The 25,592-nt window shown below is 46.3% G+C and overlaps 1 protein-coding gene and 1 non-coding gene across 5 annotated transcripts in view; one reads left to right on the top strand and one right to left on the bottom strand.

The window, feature by feature from the left end:
- HOMER2 (homer scaffold protein 2) overlaps positions 1-25,592 on the top strand; it is a 136,791-nt gene that overhangs the window by 62,150 nt on the left and 49,049 nt on the right. The window contains exon 1 of one of the 4 annotated variants that reach the window (XM_070358371.1): positions 3,832-6,893. The exons of the other annotated variants lie outside the window; for them this stretch is intronic. The gene's annotated coding sequence lies outside the window, so the exon portion shown is untranslated. Of the gene's footprint in view, positions 1-3,831; positions 6,894-25,592 lie in introns of those variants that run through there. 4 annotated transcript variants of the gene reach the window in all.
- Positions 24,250-24,322, bottom strand: TRNAG-GCC (transfer RNA glycine (anticodon GCC)). The gene has a single exon. It is a non-coding gene; the product is annotated as a tRNA-Gly (tRNA).

The raw sequence follows: 25,592 nt of genomic DNA, 5'->3' as shown, positions 1-25,592 counted from the left end.
TTTGCAACCCCATGGATTGTAGACTGCCAGGCTCCTCTGTCCATGGATTTCCCAGGCAACAATTACTGCAGTGGGTTGTCATGCCCTCCTCCAGGAGATCTTCCTGACCCAGGGATTGAACCTGTGTCTCTTGTGTCTCCTGCATTGGCAGACAGGTTCTTTACCACCTGGGAAGCCCATGAATGTGCACGGACGCCTGCAGATCTGAGGATGGAATCCTGAAGTGGATAAAAATGGAGCAGGGAGAGGTCTACACACAGGCCATCTGGGCCTTCAGAGGGGACGGGCAGTGTGTCCTTGGCACATGGGAAGTAGTACGGCTGTTCTGGGCCAGACTCTGGGCACACGTAGGCCCCAACTGTCTAGACACCTGCTGGCTGCCTGTTTCTGCTGGAAGTCGAGTATCAGACTTTTTCCAAAAAGGGGAAGAACCTGTAGAAGATCCAGTCTGATAAATTGCGCCCATCTGATTCATCAGAGCAGAGCACAGAGGGATAGGAAAACACGTCGTTCTTCTAACAGTCACTTCTTTCTGTCTACTGAAGACCCACCAACGCTCTGTACATTCCCTTCCAAACCTGAAGAAGTATAAGTGGAACTTGACTGTTTGCTCCAACGCTTTTGTTCTCTGTCTCTGTGTACCTTCTCTCTCAGCCCTTTCTGTTTTTTTGTTTGTTTGTTTGTTTGTTTTCACTGCCTGGGCTATGGCAGTGAAAATGCTAAGTCCTAACCACTGGACTGCCAGGGAAGTCCCTCATCCATTTGTTTACACATTATTGACCAGAGATATATTAATATGTTTTTAGAGGGTGATATGATTAACATCACTGTGTGAACTTGTTAGAGCTTAAAGTTGATCGAGGGTTCATCATATATCTCATGATTGTCATTATCATTCACATTTTGCTGTGTCAGGTTTTCATTCCAACCTCATGTAGATTAAAATGCAAGTTTATTATCATAAAATTTTAAAAAATGATGCATCATGAAATTTTGAGTGAAGAAAAACTTTCAGCGAATTTTATGCAGGTATTTTCTCTGATTGTCCAAGTGATGTATATATACTAGTGCCTCAGAAGATGATAGTTCTTCAGAATACAGTTATTCAGATGATGAGAATATTAGACCAACAAAAAGACAAAACTTACCTTAGCGATTGATTCTGATATGGACAGTGAACATGAAACAGTGCTAGAGATGGCTCCTTTGCCTCTACAATCGAAGACAACATTTCACAAAAATTAGACTTTACAGGTGTCTCAGGTATAACTTTTGAATGTACTAGCCTGCAAAGTGTTGGTGAAATAACAGAATTAATATTTTGGCTGGCCAAAATAAAAACCGCCAGCCATAGGCCTTAGTTTCCCCTGGTCAGTAATGAGTTAAGGCATGTTTTCTGGGTGCCAGGCTCTGGGTGTGACACAGCACATCAGATGTAGTCCTGGCCCTTGCACTTACCCCAGTAGGGCTGTGCTTTCTGGCCAGGCAGGGCGCCTGGAAAGGTCATCTGCACAGCACCTGGGATAAAGGACAGAGTTGCTGGTGGGAGCCACAGGCTGGGCCTTCTGCTGACCTGGTGCAGCCTGGAGCGAGAGGGTCAGTGCCTTGCTGCACACCTCTGTGTGTGTGCGTATGTGTGCATGCACCGTGTACATGTGCACTTGTGTGTGTGTGTGTGCTGGGAGGAAGACAGTCCCTAGCAGTTCTCCTGTGGGGAGGGGGTCTCACTGCTGTCCAGAAGCGATCTGCTTCTCTGCCCTGTGGAATTTCATAGGGTCATGCTCGCCAGCCAGCGGCCAGACACGGCGGGCCCTCTGTGACATGGGTTCAGTGAAAATTTGGGCCACAACTTCAGGTACCTCCTCTACCAGGGTCTACAGGGGTTCTGGAAATAACCTGATTCCTGGTCAAGGGGGCTCACAGTCCAATGTGGGGGGTACAGCACACCTGCAGCCACCAGAGACAAAGCAGAACCACGTGAGGGCCACAAGGGAGACCCAGAAAGCTGGGCTCCAGGGAGGGACTCCGGGCTGGCAGTGGACCCGGGTGCCCCTGACAGAAGAGGCGACCAGTTGCGCTTTGCTTTGAAAGGTGACAGGGTTCTGACTAGTGGGGGTGGCCTAAGTGGTGGGGGGATGGCCATGAATAAGAGGCATTCCAGGGAGAAGGCACAGGGAGGGACAAGCAGAAGCTTCTGTTTTGTTAGTCCTGTAGGCTGGCACAGGGATTGATGGGGAGGAGGAGACAGAGGCCAGCTGAGGTCGTGGGTTTGGGCCCTGGTGGGACGCAGCACACTGCCTTCACAGCCCCTGTGTGAAGAGCCAGGCAGGGCGGCCACCTGTGCTTAGTCTGAATGGAGTGCAGCTGACTCCGTGTAGTACAAGAGAATCCAGCACGAAAAGGCTTTCTTGACTCACGTATCGCTCGTTTGAGGTCCTCAGGGCTGACTTTGAACATGGCCTCAGCTCCTCCTGGGCCAGCAGACATCTAGGGCTGGGGGGTCTGTGGAGCTGCGGGCACAAACTATTTCTGTGCTCCTTCAAATGCCCGTGTTTATTTTTAAACTTGAGGCTTTGTAAGGCAGGGATGTATCATGCCAGCTCTGCTTTTGAGTAAAAAAGGTCCCCTTGGGCTGATGGAAACTGCAAAAGATGATCCCCATCTAAAGTTGTCCCTTCTCTTCATTTAGTGTCCTGGTGCATGTATGCGAGCCTTACAGGGAAGGTCACAGAAGTAATTTGCTTTAAAAAAAAAAAAAATTCCTGGAAAGAGGAAACCTGCATACAGGTCGCCAGTCCTGTAACTCACGCTGGCAGATCTGTGTCAGGCGCAGTGGTGCTCCGACAAGGAGGGTCTGTGTGTATTGGAGGCGGGTGGGAGGTGACAAGCTGGGACGCCAGCCTGACCCTTGCCATCACCACCCTCACTTCCCTCCTGTAAGAGCCTGAGGACAAGGGGCTTAGAAGAGACCGTCTGTTATCTTTTAAGCATATGCAAGTTATAACTGAAAAATTAATGAGATTAACATAGAGTTCAAGATGGAGGACTCAGCACAGTGCTTCTTTCTACCTTTCCTCCCCAGAACCCATTAAAATGATAATAAAGAGATTATTAAAAGTATAATCCTATGACAGTGAAGTGAATGGGAGGGAATGATCAGCAGCTGAGAGACCGGAACAAATTTCTGGGTGATAGAAGGCAGGTAGAGGCATGGCCATGTTACAAATGTTGTAGAGACACCCAGAGCCCAGTGGGCCCAAGAAGAGGGGCCGATCTGCCCCGCAGAACCCCAGAGAGCCTCCTGACCAAGCCTGTGAGTCCATCCCAGAGCAGGAACGAGACATGGTGCTGAAAGCTGGGATGTTTTTCCTTTTTTTTTTTTTTCTTTTGATTTTTTTTCATATAGACCATTTTTAATGTCTTTATTGAATTTGTTACAATATTGCTTTAAAAAAGTTTTTTTTAATGTTTTGGGTTGTTTTGGCCTCAAGACATTTGGGAACTCAGTTCCTCAACCAAGGATTGAACTGCACCTCCTGCATTAGAAGCTCAGAGTCTTAACCACTGGACCACCTGGAAAGTCCTAAAAGCTAAAACTTTAATGGACGGTCTCAGGAGAAGATGAGGACAGGTGGACTTCGTTGGCAGAGGCAAGGCTGGGGTGTGGGTACTGGCATTCTATCAATAGAATAAAGCCTTGCACCTGGAGGGGTGGGATGGGTAGGGTTGGGAGGGAGGCGCCAGAGAGGGGGGACGTATGTGTAGCTTGTGGCTGATTCACGTTATTGTACAGCAGAAACCAACACTGTAAAGCAGTTATCTTCTAATATAAAAAAAAAAAGGAATAAAGCCTTCCTTGGTCCTGCGTGGATCTGGGGTCAATGGATGGCATTGGTTAGGTCAGCTAGGGAGGGAACGTGGAGTGCTCTCACTGAGGAGCCAGAAAGAGGAAGAGCCAGCAAAATAAATGTCTAATCAGACAACGTGGGCACAGGACAATAGATAGTAAAGCTGGGCCTTCAAGGCTCTGAGGGAGAATAATTTTTTCACCATTGAAAAAAAAATTTTGTATCCACTGTCTCCCGCAGATGTCAGGCCCTGATCACTGGAACCTGTAGTGTTACCTAATGAAAGGGTCTCTGGAGGCCATTAATGGAAGGGTCTTGAGATGAGGAGCTCAGTGTGGATTATCCCTGTGAGCCTGATGCAATCACACGCATCCTTATGAGGGAGAGGCCACAAGAGATTTTACTGCACACAGAAGAGAGATGGGGCCGTGAGCTCAGCAGAGGGAGATCTGAAGGTGGAGGGACAGGTCATGGTAGCCCTAGCAGCTAGAGAAGGCCAGGCGTTCGGATTCTCCCCTGGAGCCTGTGAAGAGAGCCTCCTCACACCTTGGTTTTAGCAGTGAAGGTGATTTTGGACTTCCTACCTCCAAGCTGGGAGATGATAAGATCCTTTAGTTTTTAAGAAATATTTATTTATTTGGCTGCGCCGGGTCTTAGTTGTAGCATGCAGGATCTTTGATCTTTAGTTGCAGCGTGCAAACTCTTCAGTTCAGTTCAGTTGCTCAGTCGTGTCCGACTCTTTGCGACCCCATGAATCGCAGCACGCCAGGCCTCCCTGTCCATCACCAACTCCCAGAGTTCACCCAGACTCACATCCATCAAGTCAGTGATGCCACCCAGCCATCTCATCCTCTGTCGTCCCCTTCTCCTCCTGCCACCAATCCCTCCCAGCATCAGAGTCTTTTCCAATGAGTCAACTCTTCGCATGAGGTGGCCAAAGTACTGGAGTTTCAGCTTTAGCATCATTCCTTCCAAAGAAATCCCAGGGCTGATCTCCTTCAGAATGGACTGGTTGGATCTCCTTGCAGTCCAAGGGACTCTCAAGAGTCTTCTCCAACACCACAGTTCAAAAGCATCAATTCGGCAATCTAGTGGAATCTGGAGAAGGCAATGGCACCCCACTCCAGTACTCTTGCCTGGAAAATCCCATTGACGGAGGAGCCTGGTGGGCTGCAGTCCATAGGGTCGCTAAGAGTCGGACATGACTGAGCAACTTCACTTTCACTTTTCACTTTCATGCATTGGAGAAGGAAATGGCAACCCACTCCAGTGTTCTTGCCTGGAGAATCCCAGGGACAGGGGAGCCTGTTGAGCTGCCGTCTATGGGGTCGCACAGAGTCGGACACGACTGAAGTGACTTAGCAGCAGCAGCAGTGGAATCTAGTGCCCTGACCAGGGATCGAACCCCCAGACCCCTGCATTGGGAGCACGGAGTCCCAGCCACTGGACCACCAGAGAAGTTCCCAAATGCTGTAGTTTTTTCTTTTGGTCTTGGTCTTGGTTGGTCTTCGCTGCTGCGTGCAGGCTTTCTCTGGTTGCGGCGAGTGGGGGCCACTCCTTGCTGCAGTGTATGGGCTTCTCATTGCAGTGGCTTCCCTTGTTGTGGAGTGTGGGCACTGGGGCAGGTGGGCTTCAGTAGTTGTGGCACACAGGTTTAGTTGCTCCTCAGTGTGTGGTATCTTCCTGGACCAGGGATCAAACCCTTGTCCCCTGTATTGACAGGCAAATTCTTATCTATTGTGCCACCAAGGAAGTCCCAAGACCCTGTACTTTTAAGCCACCCAGTTAGTTGTAGTTTGCAGCCCCAGGAAGCAAATACACTGAGCCAGTCTCATCCAGTGTCAGGGGAGAGTGAAGTCAGTTATAGGTATACAAGGACTTAAGGTTTATTCCCATTCATTCTGATGGTCTGTGCCAGCCATACAAGGGTGAAGCCTAGTAAGGAGGCAGCTGGGGGCAGAAAGAGAATGGATGGCTTCCAGGAGCCTGAAGAAAAGAACTTCCAGACAGACGGCTGTGAGTGGGCCTCAGAAGCACCCAGTCCAAATTAGAACTGGAAGCCATTGGCTCCAAGAATAATATCTCCAGGACAGAGACTGGAATGGGTTCCAGGAAACGTTCAGAGAGAACAAGAAGCTGGAAGACACGAGGGTTATAGGAAGATGGGCTGTTTCTTTTCTCAATAGGAAAAAGAAGGCAGTAGAAAAACTCCACAAAAAATAAAAAACAATTGCGAGCATGTTGTGATCCAAATGTGAAGCACACTGAGATACCACCTGCCTTGAACAGTGGGGAGCATGCTGGCAAGGAAATGCTTCTCTTTAAAAAATAAATTTACTTATTTATTTGGCTGTTCCCAGCCTTAGCTTTAGGATCTTTAGCTGAAGCATGTGAACTCTTAGTTGGGGCCTCCTCAGTAGCTCAGCAGCAAAGAATCTGCCTGCAATGCAGGAGCCACGGGAGACGCAGGTTTGATCCCTGGGTCAGGGAGATCCCCTGGAGGAGGAAATGGCAACCCACTCCAGTATTCTTGCCTGAAGAATCCCATGGACAAAGGAGCCTGGCAGGCTACAGTTCATAGGGTCACAAATAGTCGGACATGACTGAAGCGACTTAGGATCTTAGTTCCCCAACCAGCGATCAAACCCAAGTCCATGCATTAGGAGCACACAGTCTTAGTCCCTGGACCACCAGGGAAGTCCCAAGAAGCTGCTGTTTGACCTGGATGCTGGGAACTTTTCCCTCTGAGGAGTGCTTGACTCCTGACTTTGAACTGTACAGAAGGAAATAGAACCCCAGTGCATTTCTTGGCTCTGCAGGGCGCAGTATTTATATAGTCACAGTCATGCTCTCTTTTTAAATGGTGATGTAGTGCTCTATTGTGTTCATATGTTGACTGCACTCTTCCTGGTGCTGGATATTCCATTTAATTCCTGCTTGCCTTTGACTATTTTTTTTTTTTTTTTGGTAACTAATGCTGGAGTCTGTGGTCAGTTTGACCCATGAAGCCTCTTTGTGGGAAGAACTGAAGAACTGAATTGTCAGGTAATGTGTAATTACATACAATGAGGGGAGGTGTCCTGGGTGTAAGTGTGACTTCGAGATTCAGGAGGGAGGTGGTTACTGGACTCATTGAGACTGTCCCCATGACTGGGCCTTGGTCCTACTGGATCCTGTCTTGGAGAGCAGCCTGGTGCTGCTTCTGAACAGCGGCCTGTGGGCAGAAGCGGGGGCAGGTACATGGTCTTAAAGGTTTGGTGCCTGTGGGAGAAACCTGAGCTTGTTCATATGCTAACGAAAGGCACCAGAAACAAAGAGAGCTATTGTTGTTAGCAAGGTCAGAATTGCCCAATCTTCTTGATGTCATGCACACACAGAAAATATTTGTACAGCTCACGGATAAATGCATAAGACTGTTCACAGTCAGAAGTGACCCATCCAGGCCCTCCAGTCACCCCAGGGTCTGCTCTGCCCCCAAGGGTTGAGGAGATCTCCTTGTCAACAAGCCACTTCCTCTCAACCCAGTGACATCTTTGTACAAATGAGAAGGAAGGTAGTTCTTTTCCAAGACAGCTTCCGGACACCCACTCTGCCAGGCAGTAGACAGAGTCAGTGTGCCAACCTTTTATGAGCAAGGTGATGAACAGAGGCCCTCTGGGTTCTGTGCTGTGTGAACCTGTGGCTCAGCATACCTGTGGCCCAATTGAGGATGCTGCTAGGAAGATGGCTAAGGGCCTGAACTGCTAGGGGGCAGACGGAGGCTGGAGATGTTCTTGCCATCTGCTGGCATGAGACTCCTGGGGTTCTGCTCTTCTGACAGATCTGAAGGTGGGAACACCTGAAATAGGGCTGCAGGGAGGTCAGATGTGGGCGCCAAGCCCAGGAGAGATAACCCGGGGAAGCATCTGGGGGCAGACATCTGAGCATCGTCATACAGCAATGGTACTTGAAGATGTGGACGTGAGTGTGTGTGAGCGCTCCACAGAGAAGAACTCAGGAGAACAAGCAAATAAGGCCCTGAGGTCCATCCCACGCCTCTGCTAAGATAGGGCCTGATATTCAAGTAGAACATAGAAATGAGCTTCCCGTGGGAGGGGAATCTGAGCACTGTGATATCCTGTACCGTGGCTCATGGGCAACGACCCAGCCTGGTCAGGGATCCCAGGCAGCGACCCCTGGCTGCCATACCTGAGCCCTCAGCTCTGCACCCTCGGGTGCTGGCATTCTCCACCAGTGTTCACTCGGTGTCACTGCCAGGGTGTGCTGTCTGGCACAGTGTTCCATTCATCTGTCTGTCTGTCCCTAGGGCCAGGAGTTAGATTTTTTAAAATAATTTTATGTGATTTATTTTTAACTTTTTTTATTATTATTTTTGCTGCACTAGGTCTCTGTTGCTGGTCTTGGGCTTTCTCTGATTGCAGTAGGTGGGACTACTGTTTGTAGCCATGTGTGGGCGTATCATTGCGGTGGCTTTTCTTGTTTCAGAGCTCAGGCTCTAGGCATTCAGGTCAGTAGTTGCAGCATGTAGTGTTAGTTGCCCTACGGCATATGGGATCTTAGTTCCCTGACCAGGGATTGAACCCATGTCCTGTGCATTACAAAGCAGATTCTTAACCACTGGGCAACCAGGGAAGTCCCCCGAGCGTTAGATTTCTGAAGGACTTTTAAGAGTGCAGATAGAGGTCTGGACTTGGGTGCTTGGGCGATGAAGGGCTCCAGCAACCCAGCCTGCTCTCTGCCCCAGGTGGCCTTGGGAATCTACTGCCCCAGTGTTCTCCACAACCCCAACTCTGAGCGGCTGTGAGGAGTGTAGGGTCCAGTCCTCGGCCTCGGCAGCTGTCCCAGGAACGCTCCCCAGAACTGAAGGAGGCCTGCTTTGGGGCCCCCACATCTGAGCTCTTGGACCAGGTGAGCTGGTTATAGTTTTGCCCTTGGCATTGTGGGAAATACTAGAAAGGAACTTTTGCTTTCTTGGGCACATCTCATATGATTTCCACATTGCATCAAAGCCAAATAATTTAGTTTAGCAAATATTTTGGACTTACATTGTGCATCCAAACCAGTTTCATGGTGAGTGCAGCCATGAAAGTGAAAGATGCTTGCTGCCTGGAAGGAAAGCTCTGACAAACCTGACACGTATTAAAAAGCAGAGACATCACTTTGCCGACAAAGGTCCATGGAGTCAAAGCTATGGTTTTTCCCAGTAGTCATGTACAGGTGTGAGAGTTGGACCATAAAGGAGGCTGAGCACCAAAGAAATGGTGCTTTCGAACTGTGGTGCTGGAGAAGACTCTTGAGAGTCCATTGGACACCAAGGAGATCAAACCAGTCAATCCTAAAGGTGATCAACCCTGAATATTCACTGGGAGGACTGATGCTGAAGCTGAAGCTCCAATACTTTGGCCACCTGATGCGAAGAGCTGACTCATCTGAAAAGACCCTGGTGCTGGGAAATATTGAAGGCAAAAGGAGAAGAAGGAGGCAGAGGATGAGATGGTTAGATAGCATCAACGACTCAATGGACATGAATCTGAACAAACTCTGGGAGATAGTGAAGGACAGAGAAGTGTGTAGTGCTACAGTCCATGGGGTCGCAAAGAGTTGGATATGACTTAGCAAAGTGAACAGCAACCACAATTGTGCACACAGGAGAGAGGTGCATTGCTAGTGCATGTCAGAGTGAACTCACTGTGGCTTAAGAACAATGGATTTATTATTATTTACTAGGTTTCCTTCTCTTAAGACACACAGTGTTTCAGCCTCATAATATTATACTAAACATGTCACTTCTCCCTTACTTGGTGCTGGGACTTGTTGCTGTCCCCACAGGGGCAGGTCCTCCCTGCTTGTGTCTTTGGTGTCATGTGCAGTGTCCATGGGTGCAAAGAACTGTCCAGCAACTCCCACCCAGGGGCTGGGAGGGTAGGAACCATGCCGAGTAGGAACCATGCCCCAGCTATTTCATTATTTCCCCAAGACAAAGGGCAGTTGTTCTGCTTTAGGCTCCTTTGGCAGGTAACTAATGCACTTTCCTTTTTGGCTGGAATCCTAACAATTCTTGAGAGCACCTTTGTGAAATCCTGCTGATTAGAAAGCTCTCTGGCAGTTACATGTGATTTCAGTCCATAAAGAAGTGAGAAAACAAATTACTCTTTCATAAATACTGCCTGGAAGGTTAAAATCTCTCCATAAATGGGGTCCACAAGGATGATATGAATAATAAGTGACTACTTGGTTCACTAGGTTGGAAGTGGTTAACTTTGAGTTAGAAACAAGCCCAAACAACCACTAAACCCGAGGATTCTGACTCTTTCTGGGGTAGCTGGTGGTTTGGAAATACCCAGCCAAGCTCAGAGGGCCCCTTGGGATTTCAGTTCTATTGGTGCCAAATCCCCATCCAGCTTCAGTCATTTCTGTTCCCTTGTGATCTAAACTTTTTAAGGAAAAACAGTTTACTGAAGTGTACTCTTGAGTACTCAGTTGCCTCCAACTCTTTGCGACCCCATGAACTGTAGCTGTCCAGGCTCCGCTGTCCATGGCGTTTCCCAGGCAAGAATACTGGAGTGGGCTGCCATTTCCTCCTCCAGGGGATCTTCCTGACCCAGGGATCGAACCTGCGTCTCCTGCATTGGCAGGCAGATTCTTTACCACTGAGCTGCCTGAGATGGCATACCATCTGTACATAATTGATGTACACAACTTGGTGAGTTTGGAGATAAGAACACCCTGTGAAACCATCACCACAGCCTACACCGTAAAGACACCCATTCCTTCAAAAGCTTCCTCGTGGCCTTCTTGCTTATTTGTGTATTTGTGATAAGAACACTTAACAGAAGATCTACTCTTTGCAAAATCGTAAGTGTACAATATAATATTAATTGCTGGCACCATGCTGGTCAGAGTTTGGTGGGTTTTTTTGGCTGACCACCAGGGAAGTCCCTGTATGAAGTTCTAAGAGCACCTATCCCTCTCCCTCTGTCAACCATGGTGTTTGGGGTCCTGTCACATCTGTCTTATTTGGTCTGGGTAGTTCTACACTTGACCTTTAGATTGGAAAGCAAGCAACTGGCCTCTCTTGCCCAGACACGATTTCAGGTTGTAGCAAGGCTCACTGTCTTTACCTTGCATGCATTCAGTAACCCTAGTGTCTCTCTTGCCGGAGACAACCCTGGCACTGTGGTCACCATTCCATGGTCTTTCTTGTGCACTCAGGTAGGTCCAGAGTGCCCTGGATTCTGAGGCAGAGGCCATGGGCGTCTTGTTACTGGGGTGTTCCTATATAACTGCAGAATAGATGATTGCTAACTTAATATATATACTAGTGTACACCTTTATAAGAATGAGATCATAGAATAATGCTTTCCTGTAATCTCTTTTCACTTTAATACTGTATATTCTTATTAACATCTGTAGTGTTAGTGTTGGCTAGCTTTGGTTGGAATTCTGGAACATCTGGGTTCTTTTTGTTTGTTTTTTTAAATAAATTTATTTATTTTAATTAGAGGTTAATTACTTTACAATATTGTATTGGCTTTGCCATACATCAACATGAATCCGCCACAGGTATACACGTGTTCCTCATCCCGAACCCCTCTGCCTCCTCCCTCCCCGTACCATCCCTCTGGGTCATCCCAGTGCACCAGCTCCAAGCTTTGTTTTCTCCGAATAAAGAGATTTTGAGTGACACCGGAGCCCTTCAGGGTCTAGCTAGCTCTGTTCAGAAGGATAGAGGACACAGACTGGACTCAGCAACACCTATTAGCCTCCTTATTCAGTAGCTTCTGGATGTAAGTCATTGAACTATAGTTTAATGAAGTTGAGAGTATATCACAATGGATAAAGAAAAAAAGAACACCCTTCCATCTTATTAAATACTACAGTTTTTAAAGGATGAATGGTATGTCTTGATGGGTCTATTATACTTAATTTAAACAATCCCTCACTTTGGAACATTTAGATTATTTAAAAGGGGTATGCGTGTGTGTAATAAACAGCTCTTCAGTGACTGTCCATTTGCCTGTATACTGTACACATCCTTATTTATTGCCCTTGAATAGATACTAGAAGTGGAGTTGCTGGCTTTAAGAGAATGCAGTCGTGTTTTTTTTTTTTTTTTGGCTGCACCACGCAGCATGTGGGATCTTAGTTCCCTGACCAGGATTCAAACCTGTGCTGGCTACAGTGGAAGCACAGACTCTTAATCCCTGGGCCACTAGGAGTCTCAGGAGAATGCAGTTGTAAGGCTTTTGATTCACGATAATAAATTGCCTCCCAGAGCATTCTCTCAAGTCACACCCCATTAGTAGTGTAAAAGAGACAGATGCATTCCACTCTAGTAGGCTGGATATTTTTTTAATCCTTTTTTGGTATTGTGGTAAAATGCACACAACATACGATGCGCCATCGTGACCACATTTAAGTGTGCGCTTCACTGGCCTTGAGCGCTTTCACATTGCTGTGCAGCCGTCACCGCGTCCATCTCCGAACTTTGTCAGCAGAGAAGTGCGTTTTTTTTTGTTTTTTTGTTTTTTTTTTTAGTCTGTACAATTTGATGCTGGAAAGCTTCTCAGTGTTTTAGCTCACTGTTCTTTTTTTACTGAGAAGGTGCAGCTTGTGGTCAGGTGCTATGGACACTGGGTGTCTCTGCACTGCAGTCCTCCGCATGGTCAGAGCTGCCTGAGGCTCCGGACAGCTCCCTCCGTGGAGCTCCGCACCCCCAGCCTTGGTACTGGCCGGCTTTGCTGCCCCCTCTTGCCCAGCTTGCCCACCTCTGCTCCACCTGCCTTTTCAGTGCCTACTATTTGCAGTTTTCTCTCCCATGCCTTTGAGCTGTTCTTCAAGGTTGCCCTTTCCTGCCTCATCCACCTTAGGCCCTCTCCATCAATACTCCCTAGGAGCTGTTCCCGGTGAATTTAAGGTTCTTGCCTCATCTCAAAATAATTTGGAGACAAAGTGATAGTAAGAATTGGATTTATTTAGAGAGAAACACATTCCACAGGCAGAGTGTGGGCCATCTCAAAAGGCAAGAGGCCCTGAAATATGGTGCAGTTAGCTTTCATGGGCTGGATCATTCATAGGCTAATGTGTGGGAGGATTATTCCAGTTATTTGTGGGAAGGAGTGAGGATTTCTAGGGATTGGGCCAGTGCCCACGTTTTGGCCTTTGATAGCTGGCCTCAGAACTGTCATGGGGCTGGTGGGCGTGTCACCTAGCTTATGCTGATGTGTTAGGGTGAACGTGAAGAGGCTCGGGGTCCACCGAAAGTTGACTCTTCTGCCATCTTGGATCCAGTTGGTTCTCACCAGTCTTTGTCATGTCCTGAGGCCATGTCATTCTTTTAAAGATTGTGCCCTGCCCTCTTCCCTCCCATTTCAGCAGCACACTCTGCTACTGTTGTTGGAAAATATACAGAATGTAAGTTTAGCACTTGAACCCCTTCTAAGTGTTTTCACAATTCATCAGCATATAGACCATTCAAAGTGTTGTGTACCTGTCACTGCCGCCCAGCTCCAGAACTTCTTCATTCACCCAAACTGAGGCTCTGAGCTCATTAAGCAGTAACACTCATTCTCTCCTGCCCTCAAACCCTGGAAATCACCATTCTACTCTCAGTCTCTGCTTTTGATGGTTTGATTCCTGTATGTGGAATCATACAGTATTTATCCTTTTGTGTCTGGCTTATTTCACTTAGCATCATAATTTTCAGGGTTCCTCTGTATTGTAGTATATGTCAAAATTCCATTCCTTTTAATGCCTGAATAGTACATTCCATTATATGTGTGTAACACATTCAGTTTATCCATTCACCTGCTGGTGGACATTTGAGTTGTTTCTGTCTTTTGGCCCCTGTGCATAGTGCTGCTCTGAAGATTAATGGATAAGTATTTATTTGAGCCTTGAATTTCAGTTCTTTGGGGGTATATACCTAAAAATGGAATAGTCGGATCATACAGTAATTGTGTTTAACTTTTTGAGTAACTGCCAAACTGCTTTCCACAGTCCCAGCACCGTGCAGGGAGCCTGGACCTAGGAGTCCAGAGAAAAGGGTCCAAGCAGAGTGGGATGAGAACCATTTCCTAAGGCATACAGAGCTTTACTGTGTGATCACCGTCCACCTGTCGTGTTAATAGTTTACTCTTCTAAGCAGTGGCTTCTGCAGCTTTAAGGTAGGTAGCCAGAGAGAGGGCTGCTGTTCAGGTGAAACCACAGAAGCAAGAACAGTGACGGAGACATGGTGGGCAGGAAGGTGGGTTCCTTGGGCTATCAGTACCAGGTCAGGCTCTCCATCTCTACCAGCAGGCACCATTGGCCAGGAGAGGCCAGGGGGCTTCCAGCTTCATGCGAGAAATTTTGGAAGGATCTAGTGCTCTCTTCTTGTAACTCAAGCCTGTGTGAGATGGTCACGGTGGCCTGGAAGCAAAGTAAGAACTGTGGACATGCTCCTGAGGCACCGGGCACTTCTGTAACCACCTCTCCCCCAGCCACAGGGGTGCTGAGCTTCAGCTCTGCCCAGGCCACTCTGCACATGTGGAGCATGGCAGAGCCCCATAGAGCATCTTCCTAGTCTTTGAAATATGGCCCGCCCACCATCTGCAGGTTTGCTTGTATCTCTCAAGGTTGCCTTCTGTAAAAAAAAAACCATTTGCTTTGGTATTCACTGAAATCCTTTCTTGCCCCTTTCTAAACCCCCATTTTCTGTGTTTTCAGTATTTATGAAAGCATTAAAAAAATCCTCCTGTAAATAAAAGACCCTGAGAGGGACTTCCCTGGTGGTCCAAGTGGTTAAAACTCTGGGCATCTACTGCAGGGGGCGTGGGGTCAATCCCTCGTTGGGGAACTAAGATCCTGCAGGCTGCATGGTGCGATCGATCAATCAATCTATCAAATGATTGATAGAAAGAAAGAAAGAAAAGAGACAGTAAAATAGGCAGCCTAGCATGAGGTGGGTTCCTCCCTGGGACAGCAGTGACCCAGGAAAGACAATGGAGGCCCCAAGTGGGCACGCATTCTGTCTGCCTGGGGAGTAGGTCACCTTCAGTCAGGTACATCACGTTCCCCTGGAGATATGCTAAGTATCCATTGCCCTCCATTGCACGCCCACTGGGAAGGCTGTAATGAAAAAGACAGTAACAGATACTGGCAAGGATGCAGCACATTGGAACACTCATCCAGCACTGATGAGGGGACAGAATGGTGCAGCCTCTTTGGAAATACGCCTGGCAGTTCCTCAAAAAGTTACACATAGAGTCACCATATGACCATATGACTATACCACGCCTAGGTATAAACCCCAAGAGCCAAGAAAACATGTCCACATAAATCTAGTACACAGATAGTCGTAGCAGTATTATTTATAACAGCCAAAAGATGGATACAATACAAATGTCCATCAGCTGATGAATGGAGAGACAGAATGTAGTATATCCATACAGTGGACTAATAGCTCAGCCATAGAAAGGGATGAAGTACTAATACATGCTACATCATGGATAAATCTTGAAGACCTTGTGCTCAGTAAAAAAAGCCAGACACACAGAAAGCCACATATTGTGATTCTATGTATATGAAATGTCTAGAACAGGCAGATCCATAGAGATGGAAGGGAGATCGGCGTTGCCTGGGGCTAAAGGAGGGAAGAATGGGAGTGAATGCTAATGAGCATGGGGTTTAGGGGTGATGAAAATGCTCTGAAATTAAATAGTGGTGATTTTATTTATTTATTTACTTATTCAGAGTACAATTCTCTGGATAAACTACAAACCACAAAACTGTACACTTTAAAAAAAAATAATTTATTTGGCTGAACCAAGTCTTAGTTGCGTCATGCAGGATCTAGTTCCCTGACCAGAGGTTGAACCAAGATCCCCTACGCTGGGAGCACGGAGTCCTAACCAGGGAAGTCCCTGAACTGGACAGGATGAGTTTTATGTTACCTGATTTATAGCTCCATAAAAATAATTTGAAAATATCCATAAAATTAAAATTTTGCCAGTTCTGTATTTGTGTGTGTGTGTGTGTGCGTGTGCCAAATCTGGCAACTATCCTTGCCACCTACTTTTTGTAGATAACGTATTATTGTAGTACACACATGAAATGTCTACTAGTCTGAGAGACAGGCTGATAGTGTAAATGAATACAACACAAATGCTCTTTTGAGGTATGTCTGCACCTTTGGTTTTGTATTTTACACTTTTGCAGTTGACTTGGCAAGTTACCAGCCTGTTGACACCGTGTGATTCTAATTTTAAACAAGAGGTTCCTAGGAAAACAAAAAGAACTTTCCCCCCTGAACCCAAATTCAGAGTGGTAAGGTGTATATTTAACCAGGGTTGGCTTCCCAGATGGTGCTAGTGGTAAAGAACGTGCTTGACAGTGCAGGAGATGTAAGAGACTTGGGTTTGACCCCTGGGTTGGGAAGAACCCCTAGAGAAGGAAATGGCAACCCACTCCACTATTCTTGCCTGGAGAATCTCATGGACAGAGGAGTCTGGCAGGCTACAGGCCATGGAGTCACATAGTCGGATATGACTAAAGTGACTTACACACACGCATGGCTTCTAGAACTGGCACCAGGATCCCTGTTGCTGCTGCCTGGGGAACCCAAAAGAAAAAAATGAACTGCAAAACCAGTTTGCCATAGTACTCTTTGCAGGAGAGGAAAAAACAAGTCCCAGGTGGAAATGAACCCTGAATGTTCATTGGAAGGACTGATGCTGAAGCTCCAATACTTTGGCCACCTGATGCGAAGAGCCAACACTGGAAAAGACCCAGATGCTGGGAAAGAACAAGGGCAGGAGGAGAAGTGGATGAAAGAGGATGAGATGGTTAGATGGCATCACAGACTCCGATGGACATGAATCTGAGCAAGCTCCCGGAGATAGTGAAGGACACGGGAGCCTGGTGTGCTGCAGTCAAGGGGGTCACAAAGAGTTAGACACGACTATTGACTGAACAACAATAACAAAGGCTTATAAACAAACTTTTTAAGCTATGAAAAATTTTTGTTAATTATGAAAGTGCACAGGTGTTCTTTTTGAAGATTCTTTTCTGTTTAATTTGCTGATGATAACAGGGAGAGAGCACTAGTTCTCTTTGGCGGTGTGGAGCTGTCTAAGGTGGAGAAGGGGATTATCTTCCCCACAGTGATGTCTCACGCCTATAATTAACATATCACAATATTCCTTTAACAGGCTGCTATTACGAACAAAAAAGAGCTTTGCAGACATTATCACATTTAATCTGAGAGCAGACCTGGCTTATGTTAAGGTCAAGGGAAGTGACTTGACCAAGGTCATACAGGTGAACAGGTCCTCCTTGGGTGCATGTACTGTTCCTGAACCAATTTTCCCTTTATTCTTAATGAAGAGAAGCAGCCCTCTTCCTCTTCAGCTGTGTCTCTGACAGGTAGACAGAGCCATGAAAGGAACTAGAATTAAAACCAAACCCATAAAAAGGAACGGATTTGAGTCAGTTGGAATGAGGTGGGTGAACCTAGATCCTATTATACACAGTGAGTGAGTGAGTGAGTGAAGTCGCTCAGTCGTGTCCGACTCTTTGCAACCCGGTGGACTGTATCCCACCAGGCTCCTCTGCCCATGGGATTCTCCAGGCAAGAATACTGGAGTGGGTTGCCATTTCCTTCTCCAGGGGATCTTCCCAACCCAGGGATCGAACCCAGGTCTCCTGCATTGCAGGCAGATGCTTTAACCTCTGAACCACCAGGGAAGCCCAGAGTGAAGTAAGTCAAAAAGAAAAAAACAAATATCAGATATTATTCATACAGAATCTAGAATCTAGAAAGATAGTACTGATGAACTTATTTGCAGGGCAAGAATAGAGACACAGGGGTAGAGCGTGGTCTTGTGGACACAGAGGGGGAAGGAGAAGGGGTACAAATTTCAAGAGTAGTGTTGATATACATACACTATCGTGTGTAAAATAGATAGCTAGTGGGAAATTGCTGTATAACACAGGGGGCTCAGCCTGGTGCTCTGTGAGGACCTAGAGGTGGGATGGAGGGGTGAGTGGGAATGGGTCCAAGAGGGAAGGGTCACATGTATACATGGAGCTGATTCACATTGTTGTACAGCAGAAACCAATTGTACAGCAATTATACTCCAATTAAAAACATACTGTTAAAAAAAAACCCAAACCCTGTTATGTTCTTGACACAAAATGGTCACTGTCAAGTCATTTCAGTATATATTTCAGAGGTCCATCACTCTGTTTTCCTTTCCTGATAAAGGTTGGACTGTTATGTGGTGGGCTTTCAGGATGATATGCAACCAAGTGGATTTTTGCAAAGCTTAGTCAGCCTGAAAGACCCTGCTTCAATGCTTTTTCCTGCTCCCCTGCTGTTTTCCTGCCCTGGTCCTTCATCTCTGAGGATGGCTTCTCTTCCTGCCCCTGTTGTGGGTGCCTCTCAGCTGGGTGGTCCATTTTCTCCTCTCTCCCTGGGGACTCTCCCTGAGTGGTTTCATTTACCTGTGATTATTTTTTTTTATTTATGTATATATTTGGCTGTTCCAGGTCTTTAGCTATGACACATGCAGGATCTTCAGTCTTCCTTGTGGCATGCAGGATCTTTAGTTGTGGCATGTGGGATCTAGTTCCCTGACCAGGGATCAAACCCAGGGCCCCCTGCATTGGGAGCATGGTGTCTTAGCCACTGGACCACCAGGGAAGTCCTCCACCCCTGATTTTTATTCAGCTGTTGCAGTGAGTTTCCCAGTCTAGTCTCCTAACCTTGCAGTCACTCCAAGTAGGGTCCCAGTTGCCTTCTAACATCTCTAGATGGTTCATAAACAAGGTCCACTGTTCAGGACTCATATTTCCTCTCAATTGCCCAAGCCAGAAAACGTGGTTCTTTTTCCTCTCTTATCCTTTTCCACACTTGATCTTACTAACAAACAAACAAAAACAGCTTTACTGAGCTATAACTCATACATCATACAATTTACTTATATAAAATATACAATTCATTGTTTGTACAATCATCAAAACCATCTCACTCTAGAACATTTTTTCCTCCTCCAAGAAGCCCAGAACTTATTATTATCAGTCACTCCCCATTCTCCCCACTTTATGTTTACTATAGATGAGTACAAAAGCCCTCAACACTTAAAATTGAGAACATTATTTGTTCAGTCCTGTAAGAAAATAATATCTTCTTAGTATATGGAATGATGTTGATGAGTCATGTCTTCAAAACAGACATGGCATGAAGTCTTCTGTATTTTGTTTTTATCTAGCGTAACAGGAAAACCTCCAGGCACAGACATGCTACAGCACCAGGAACAATGCCGACTGCTTCTTGGGCAGTGTTTTGCACTCTCTTGAATTAGCTGTCCCAGGAATCATTCATCATTATGGCTTGGCGGCTCAACACCTGGCTTTTTAGAAATCATCCCTTGGATGTTTTCTAATTCTTGGCTTTTGGGGTTCACAGCACGTGAATCATAAAATTCTGCTTTGAGGTTTAAAACTCCCATCTTTCACCATAGATTCCAGAGGAGTGAGTTCTTTAGTGTAACTGTTCAATATGCTGCGTATAGAATACATCACAAATGTATGTTGAAATCCTAAAAATAAGATGCCTTCCACAGATGAAACATCATGCATAGAAGGTGCCTGCTGGTGCAGTGGCTGCTTTGTAAGTGCAGGTCACACACGTGTATGAGGCTCAAAAGACAGGCGTTGGTGATTTCTCTGAAGCCTTGGGTAGAGAACACAATCTCTAAATGATGATATCCCATAATTGTGAGAACAACTATCCAAGTGCATTTAACATTTTTCCTACATATATATTTCTTGGAATGTATTTGGAAGAGAAAATAGCTTTGACATAAATTGGCCACGGAGCACAGTTGGAGACGGTGGCCCCTAAGAGAAAAACCGATTTCCTTAGGTGGGTCATTCAGTGTTCCCCTGGCTTCAGCCCACCCTCAAGGCCTCGTCTCTTCCCTGCCCTTCCGGTATCCCTGAGTGGTGCTTGCCAGTCTCTGAGCACACCTGTCACATCTGCAGTCATGTCCCCCTCACATGCTAAACCCCAATGATTTCCTGGATTCTGGGCTGGGTTAGAGGCGGGGTTTGGAGGAGGGAGAGGGGTTTCTATGCAGGAGTAGCAGGGTGCCATTTGAACACAAGATGGGATTGCAGTGTTTCTGGTTTTTTTGTTTTAAGTATTTATTTGTTTGACTTTGCTGGGTCTTAGCTGTGGCATATGGGGTCTAGTTCCCCAACCATAGATTGAACTGGGCCCCCTGCATTGGGAGGGCAGAGTCTTTTGTGTGTGTGCGTGTATGAGTGTGTGATTCTAAGGTCTTTATTTATTGTACAATGTGTTGTGATAGTTGACATTTTAAATAAAAAATATCTTGAGAATTGGGTCTTTTAAAAAAAAAAAAACTGGAGGATAATTACAACGTACTGTTAGTTTCTGCTGTATAACACCGTGAATCAGCCCTGTGTATAAATGTATCCCCTTCCCCTTAGGCCTCCCTCCCACCCCTGCCCCATCCTACCCCTTGAGATCATCACGAGCATTGAGCTGAGCTCCCTGTGCTGTGCAGCAGCCGCCCACTAGCTGCCTGTCTACACATGACGGTGTGTGCACATCAGCGCTACTCTCTCGGTTCGTCTCACCCTATCCTTTCCCCACTGTGTCCAAAGGACCATCCTCTAAGTCTGCGTCTCTATTCCTGGGGAGGGTGGAGTCTTAACGCTGGAATACCAGGGAAGTCCTGGTATTGAGGTGTTGCTGATGAGTTTTGTTTTATTTTCTCCCTTGATCCTGTCCTTGGTCTCATCCTCCCATCATATGTTTACCTATCCAGCATCCAAGATAGGTAAACCCACCCCCATGCAGATATTCGCCTTCCATCACAGATTTGCTCTTCTGAGATTCTGCCTCTCCCTCTTCCCATGACTGGGATCCTCTCCCAGTGCTCTGGGCCCAGCACCCCTTTCGGACGGTGCAGAGCCTTTCCCAGAGCACATGGTAATAGACCTGTGGGCCCTCCAGGGCAGCCCTCAGCCTATGAACCAGCCCCTGAGCTCTGTCAGACCCACATCACAGGAGACCCACAGGAGGACGTGGGCTGAGAGCTCCTGAGAAACTGTCAGACCCTCTCCCATAGAGCTAGCATCATCAAGGAAGCCTGTCAGCGTTCATCAGGATGCTTGCTTCATTCTGTTCCCTGACGTAAATGTGACCCGAAAGGGGGATCCCCAGTCAGTGGAGTAGGAAGTTTGTGACAAATGTGACTTATGTGATAGCTCTCATTTATCAGGTTTGTTAATCTGGGCAGTTTGGGGGCAGGTGGAAATCCCTTTAACAGAATGGGTCTGCTGTGACCCACTTAAAGGGGCTGAGACTGGGCAAGGACACAGATTCTGGCTAAGGTTGGCCAGGTGCAAGTTTTATCCAGGGAGGTGCCACTCTGTTGTTCTAAGAGGGTTTAGGGAATGATTTCCGGGTCCCCACTGATGGTTAGTACTGCCTGCATTGTATACTTAATTCCCTGGACTTCTGTTTCTAGATTCTGTTCTGTTCCATTAGTCTGTCTGTTATTTGCTCATACCTCTTATTTCATTTGCTGGAACCTTATAATAATATATTTCAATATCTGGCTAAATTATGGCTAAACCTCCTCGTTGCTCTTCATCTTCAGAATTTTCTTGGCTATCCTCTCATATTAAGTCTTCCACATGAATAACTCTGTCTAGTTCTAAAAATAATTCTGTTGATACTGGCATTTTTAAGATGTATATATAATTTAGGGATAATTGACGTCTTCATATTGACCTTCCCTTGTAAGAACATGATGTCTTACTTATTAAGGTTTTCTTTTGTTTGCCTGAGAAGTTATCTTTATTTTTTCAGAACAGATCTGGCTTCTTAAATATATTCCTAGAAATTGGATCTTTTTTACTGCTACTGTAAATGGAATCTTTTATTTATTTTTATTTTTTGGCCATACCATTCAGCATGTGGGATCCTAGTTCCCTGACCAGGGATGGAACCTGCACTCCCTGCATTGGATGGTGAATTCTTGGACCACCAGGGAAGTCCTAAATGGGATCTTTTAAAATCTATTATAATGTCTATCTGGAAAGGCTACTGATTTTATTTTTCTTTGGTAATTTTTTACTTAGTCACCTTACTGGATTTTATTATTCATAGTTACTTTTTCAGTTGATTTTTTTGGGTGTTCCAGATGTGTGATCCGTTATCTGCAAATAATGATAACTTTATTATGGGGATTTTGTATGAAAGTAGAATTACAAGATACTCGTCAGTTTGGTAGGTTCTTTTTATGAAAGAATATGCTAGAACCTTTTGTCCATTATTTCCTTTTTCCACCAGATCTTTTTCCTAGGCTTGGGGCCTCAACCCTGCCAGCAAGGGCCTGTTGGCCTAGACGTAGATTGAGGGCAGAGAGCTTGGTGAGCCAGCTTCTGTTCCCACATGCCAGGTGCTCAGTGCAGGGCCTGTATCTTCAGAGCACGAGTTAGATGTCTCACAATGCTGTGGTGGGGACTTCCCTAGTTATCTAGTGGTTAAGAATCTGCCTGCCGAGGCAGGGGAAACAAATTCAGATCCCTGGTCCCGTAAGATCCCACATGCTGCTGAACAACTGAAGCCCGTGCACCACAACTACCGAGCCTCAACAAGAAAAGTCACCACAGTGAGAAGCCTGCACGCTGTCACAAGGAGTAGCCCCTGCCCGCCCCAACTAGAGAAAGCCAGCATAGCAATGAAGACCCAGCACAACCAAAAGTAAATAAATATTTTTTTAATTAAAAAAAATTTTTTTTTAATATGCTATAGTAGGACTCAAAGTACTAGTGGAAGGCCAGTCAAAGGGGAGGATGCTTTAGCCCCGGTGAAGGGCACATGCATGGTCCTGTGAAAATGCAGGTGCTTTGGTTTGGAGGTGTTAGCAGAAAAGCACAGAGCCTGTCTGGTGCTCAGTACCCATGGATCATTCTGATGCATCTGGAGCTGGTCCTGTGTGGCACAGAGCCAGGGAGGGTCCTCAAAGCTGGGTGGACAGTGCCAGACCCATTGAGGTTTGGGCCGAACACTTCTCTTGGAGCTGTGTGAATGATGTGCACAAGGATCTAAGACCCAAGGAAGATAAACTAATGAGGGCATCCTAGGAGACTTTGGAACATGTTTAAAGGACTGTAAGATAATGACTAAATGGTTTGTTTTCATTCACATCAGACAGAAGTCAGAATAATAAGAATCATGAGGTTTTACAAGTTCATATCAGGAAAAGCCTAGTTGCAAGTGAGAGATTATAATAAAATATCACTTGACTTTTTTTTCCTGCAAAAAGTAGTCATGCCAGTTCTTTGCAGAATCATTTCGCATGGAGCCAGAAATCGTTCATTGCAGGAGTGGCCTTTCTGCTGAGCGGTTTTCATATTCCAAACATACATATGTTTCGCAGTGTCTAATTATTCTTGGGGACAATTACTGTCAGGTTCCCAAATGTGTTCAATGAGCAGCAATTGGTGTTTATTCAGCTCTAAAAAGACTGTGCAAGGGAACAGTAGGTTATATTGTCTGCCTAAAGGAACGGTTTGCCATCCGGAAACATCTGCTTTCTATTTAAAGCACTGAAGAAGGAATGGGAGTATATTTCAAATATACTCCCTAAGCATCAAACACCAAAGAAAGGAGAATAAAATTGGGTATGAAGGTAGTTTCTGTTCTCTGATATACACTCTTCAGCGTTTCCCTGCTGGGAAGGAAAGGTGGCCTCCTGGCATGGACAGTTGTGTTTCCTTTGGGTTTTTCTATTTATACTGATTTGCACACTTACAGGAACTGACTTCTGTGTCCTAGTTCCAGCTCTTACTTTCTCCGGTAGGGCAGGGCACGGTGCTCTTTCAGAGTTGGAGTCTGCTTTTCTGGATTTTGTGGTAAGGTTTGTGCTCTGATTTTGCCTGTGAAGATGTAAAGGTTTGCTGTCCATGTTGCCTGAAATCATCCTGCAACTCTCAATTTCTTTTTTTTTCTTTTAAGTATTTTTTTGACTTTACTGGGTCTTAGTTGTGGCCTGTGGGATCTAGTTCAGTGACCAGGGATAAAACCCAGGTCGCCTGCAGTAGGAACACAGAGTCTTAGCCACTCAACCTCCAGGGAAGTCCCTACCTTCTTTCTATATAGAAAATGCTACCCATTCATAGCTCTGTCCAGAAGGTTGAATGAGAACATATACAACATATACCAGCTAAATATTAACTGACTTTCCTTTCCATCCTGTCTTTTCTTCTTTTTCTTTAAATACCATTAGATTTTTTTCTTGTACTTTTAAAAAATATAACTATAATTTATTTATTTATTTGTCTGTGCCGGGTCTTAGTTGAGGCATGCAGGATCTAGCTCCCTGACCAGGGATGGAACCTGGGTCCCCTGCATTGGCAGCACAGAGTCTTAGCCACTGGACCACCAGGGAAGTCCCTAAATACCACTATTTTTATAATTTTAGAAAAATGAAACAGAACTCCCCCAGAAGCCAAGGACTTGGTTATTCATGTAGAAATCCCAGTACTGTGGGTAGTTTCCTGGGCTCAAAGCTGTGCCACACTGACCCTGTCTAGCCCCAGGCCCGAGATCGCAGGTCTTTGAAGAGCTGTGGCAACTCCTGTGGGGCCCTCTCTCAGAATAGGGTCAGTGGGTCTCCCTGCAGCTCCCTTCCTGGGTCACCGTGCTCCGTCTGAGCCGGAACAGCCGCTTCCTTGGCAGAGGTCTGACCATGGAGACCAGGGCTGCAGCCACCGAGGGTGTGGCCAGCTGAGCCCACCCACTGTGCTCTCCCAACATCCCTGCATCTCTGGTTGTGTGTTGTTGTTGTTCAGTCACTCTCAGAAGGTCACAGCTGGACCACCAGAGGCTGCCCTCTGTCCTGACCAGAGCACCTCTGCCTTTCCATCCCCCTCCCCCATCCTTTGCAGCCAAAGATCCTGTCCTTGGCCCCTCTGTTGTCCTCTTCAAGCTGTGGGAGGGTGTTTTGGAGTTGCTTTTGTCATTCTGGAGGAGAGGTGCTGGCTGCAGTGGTGACTTTTTCCACTGTTTCTAGATCATCTGATAATGTCTAATGCGAGCTTCCTAAGGATAAAAATCACCTGGAGCTCTTGTTAAAAAATAGAGCTGGAACTTCCCTGGTTATCCAGCAGTTAAGAATCCTCCTTCCAATGCAGGGAATGTGTGTTCAATCCCTGGTCCAGAAAGATGCCACATGTCATGGGGCAACTAAGCCCATGCTCTGCCACAACCACTGATCCCTGACTCTAGAGCCTGTGCTCCATAACAAGAGAAACCGCCACAGTGAGAAGCCCATGCATGGAAACTGGAGAGTAGCCCCCGCTCGCTGCAACTCGAGAAAGCCCAAGTGCAGCGACAAAGACCCACAACCAAAAATTAATTAATTTAAAAGATAGAACTATGAAGGCCCCTTCCCTGCACAGCCAGGTTCCCATGGGGCTAAGTTGGGGCCCAGGAACTTGTATTTTTACTGAGTGCCGCAGCTAATTCCTATCAGAGATTTAGGAAACACTAGTCTAAGGGTGCTAAACCCAGACCCAATCCATCCTCCCCAGTGTGGAGGACACAAGGGAAAGCCTGACCCCCTCCCCTGGGAGGGCTCCTGCCTGACCGTGGGTCCCTGCCCAGCTTGTTAGTGCTCTGTGCAAAGGAAGCAGAGATTTTAGCTTAATTCTCTTTTT

Source organism: Bos mutus, chromosome 21 (genome assembly GCF_027580195.1).
Source record: "Bos mutus isolate GX-2022 chromosome 21, NWIPB_WYAK_1.1, whole genome shotgun sequence".
Taxonomy (NCBI): Eukaryota; Metazoa; Chordata; class Mammalia; order Artiodactyla; family Bovidae; genus Bos; species Bos mutus.
This window is presented reverse-complemented; position numbering and strand designations above follow the sequence as displayed.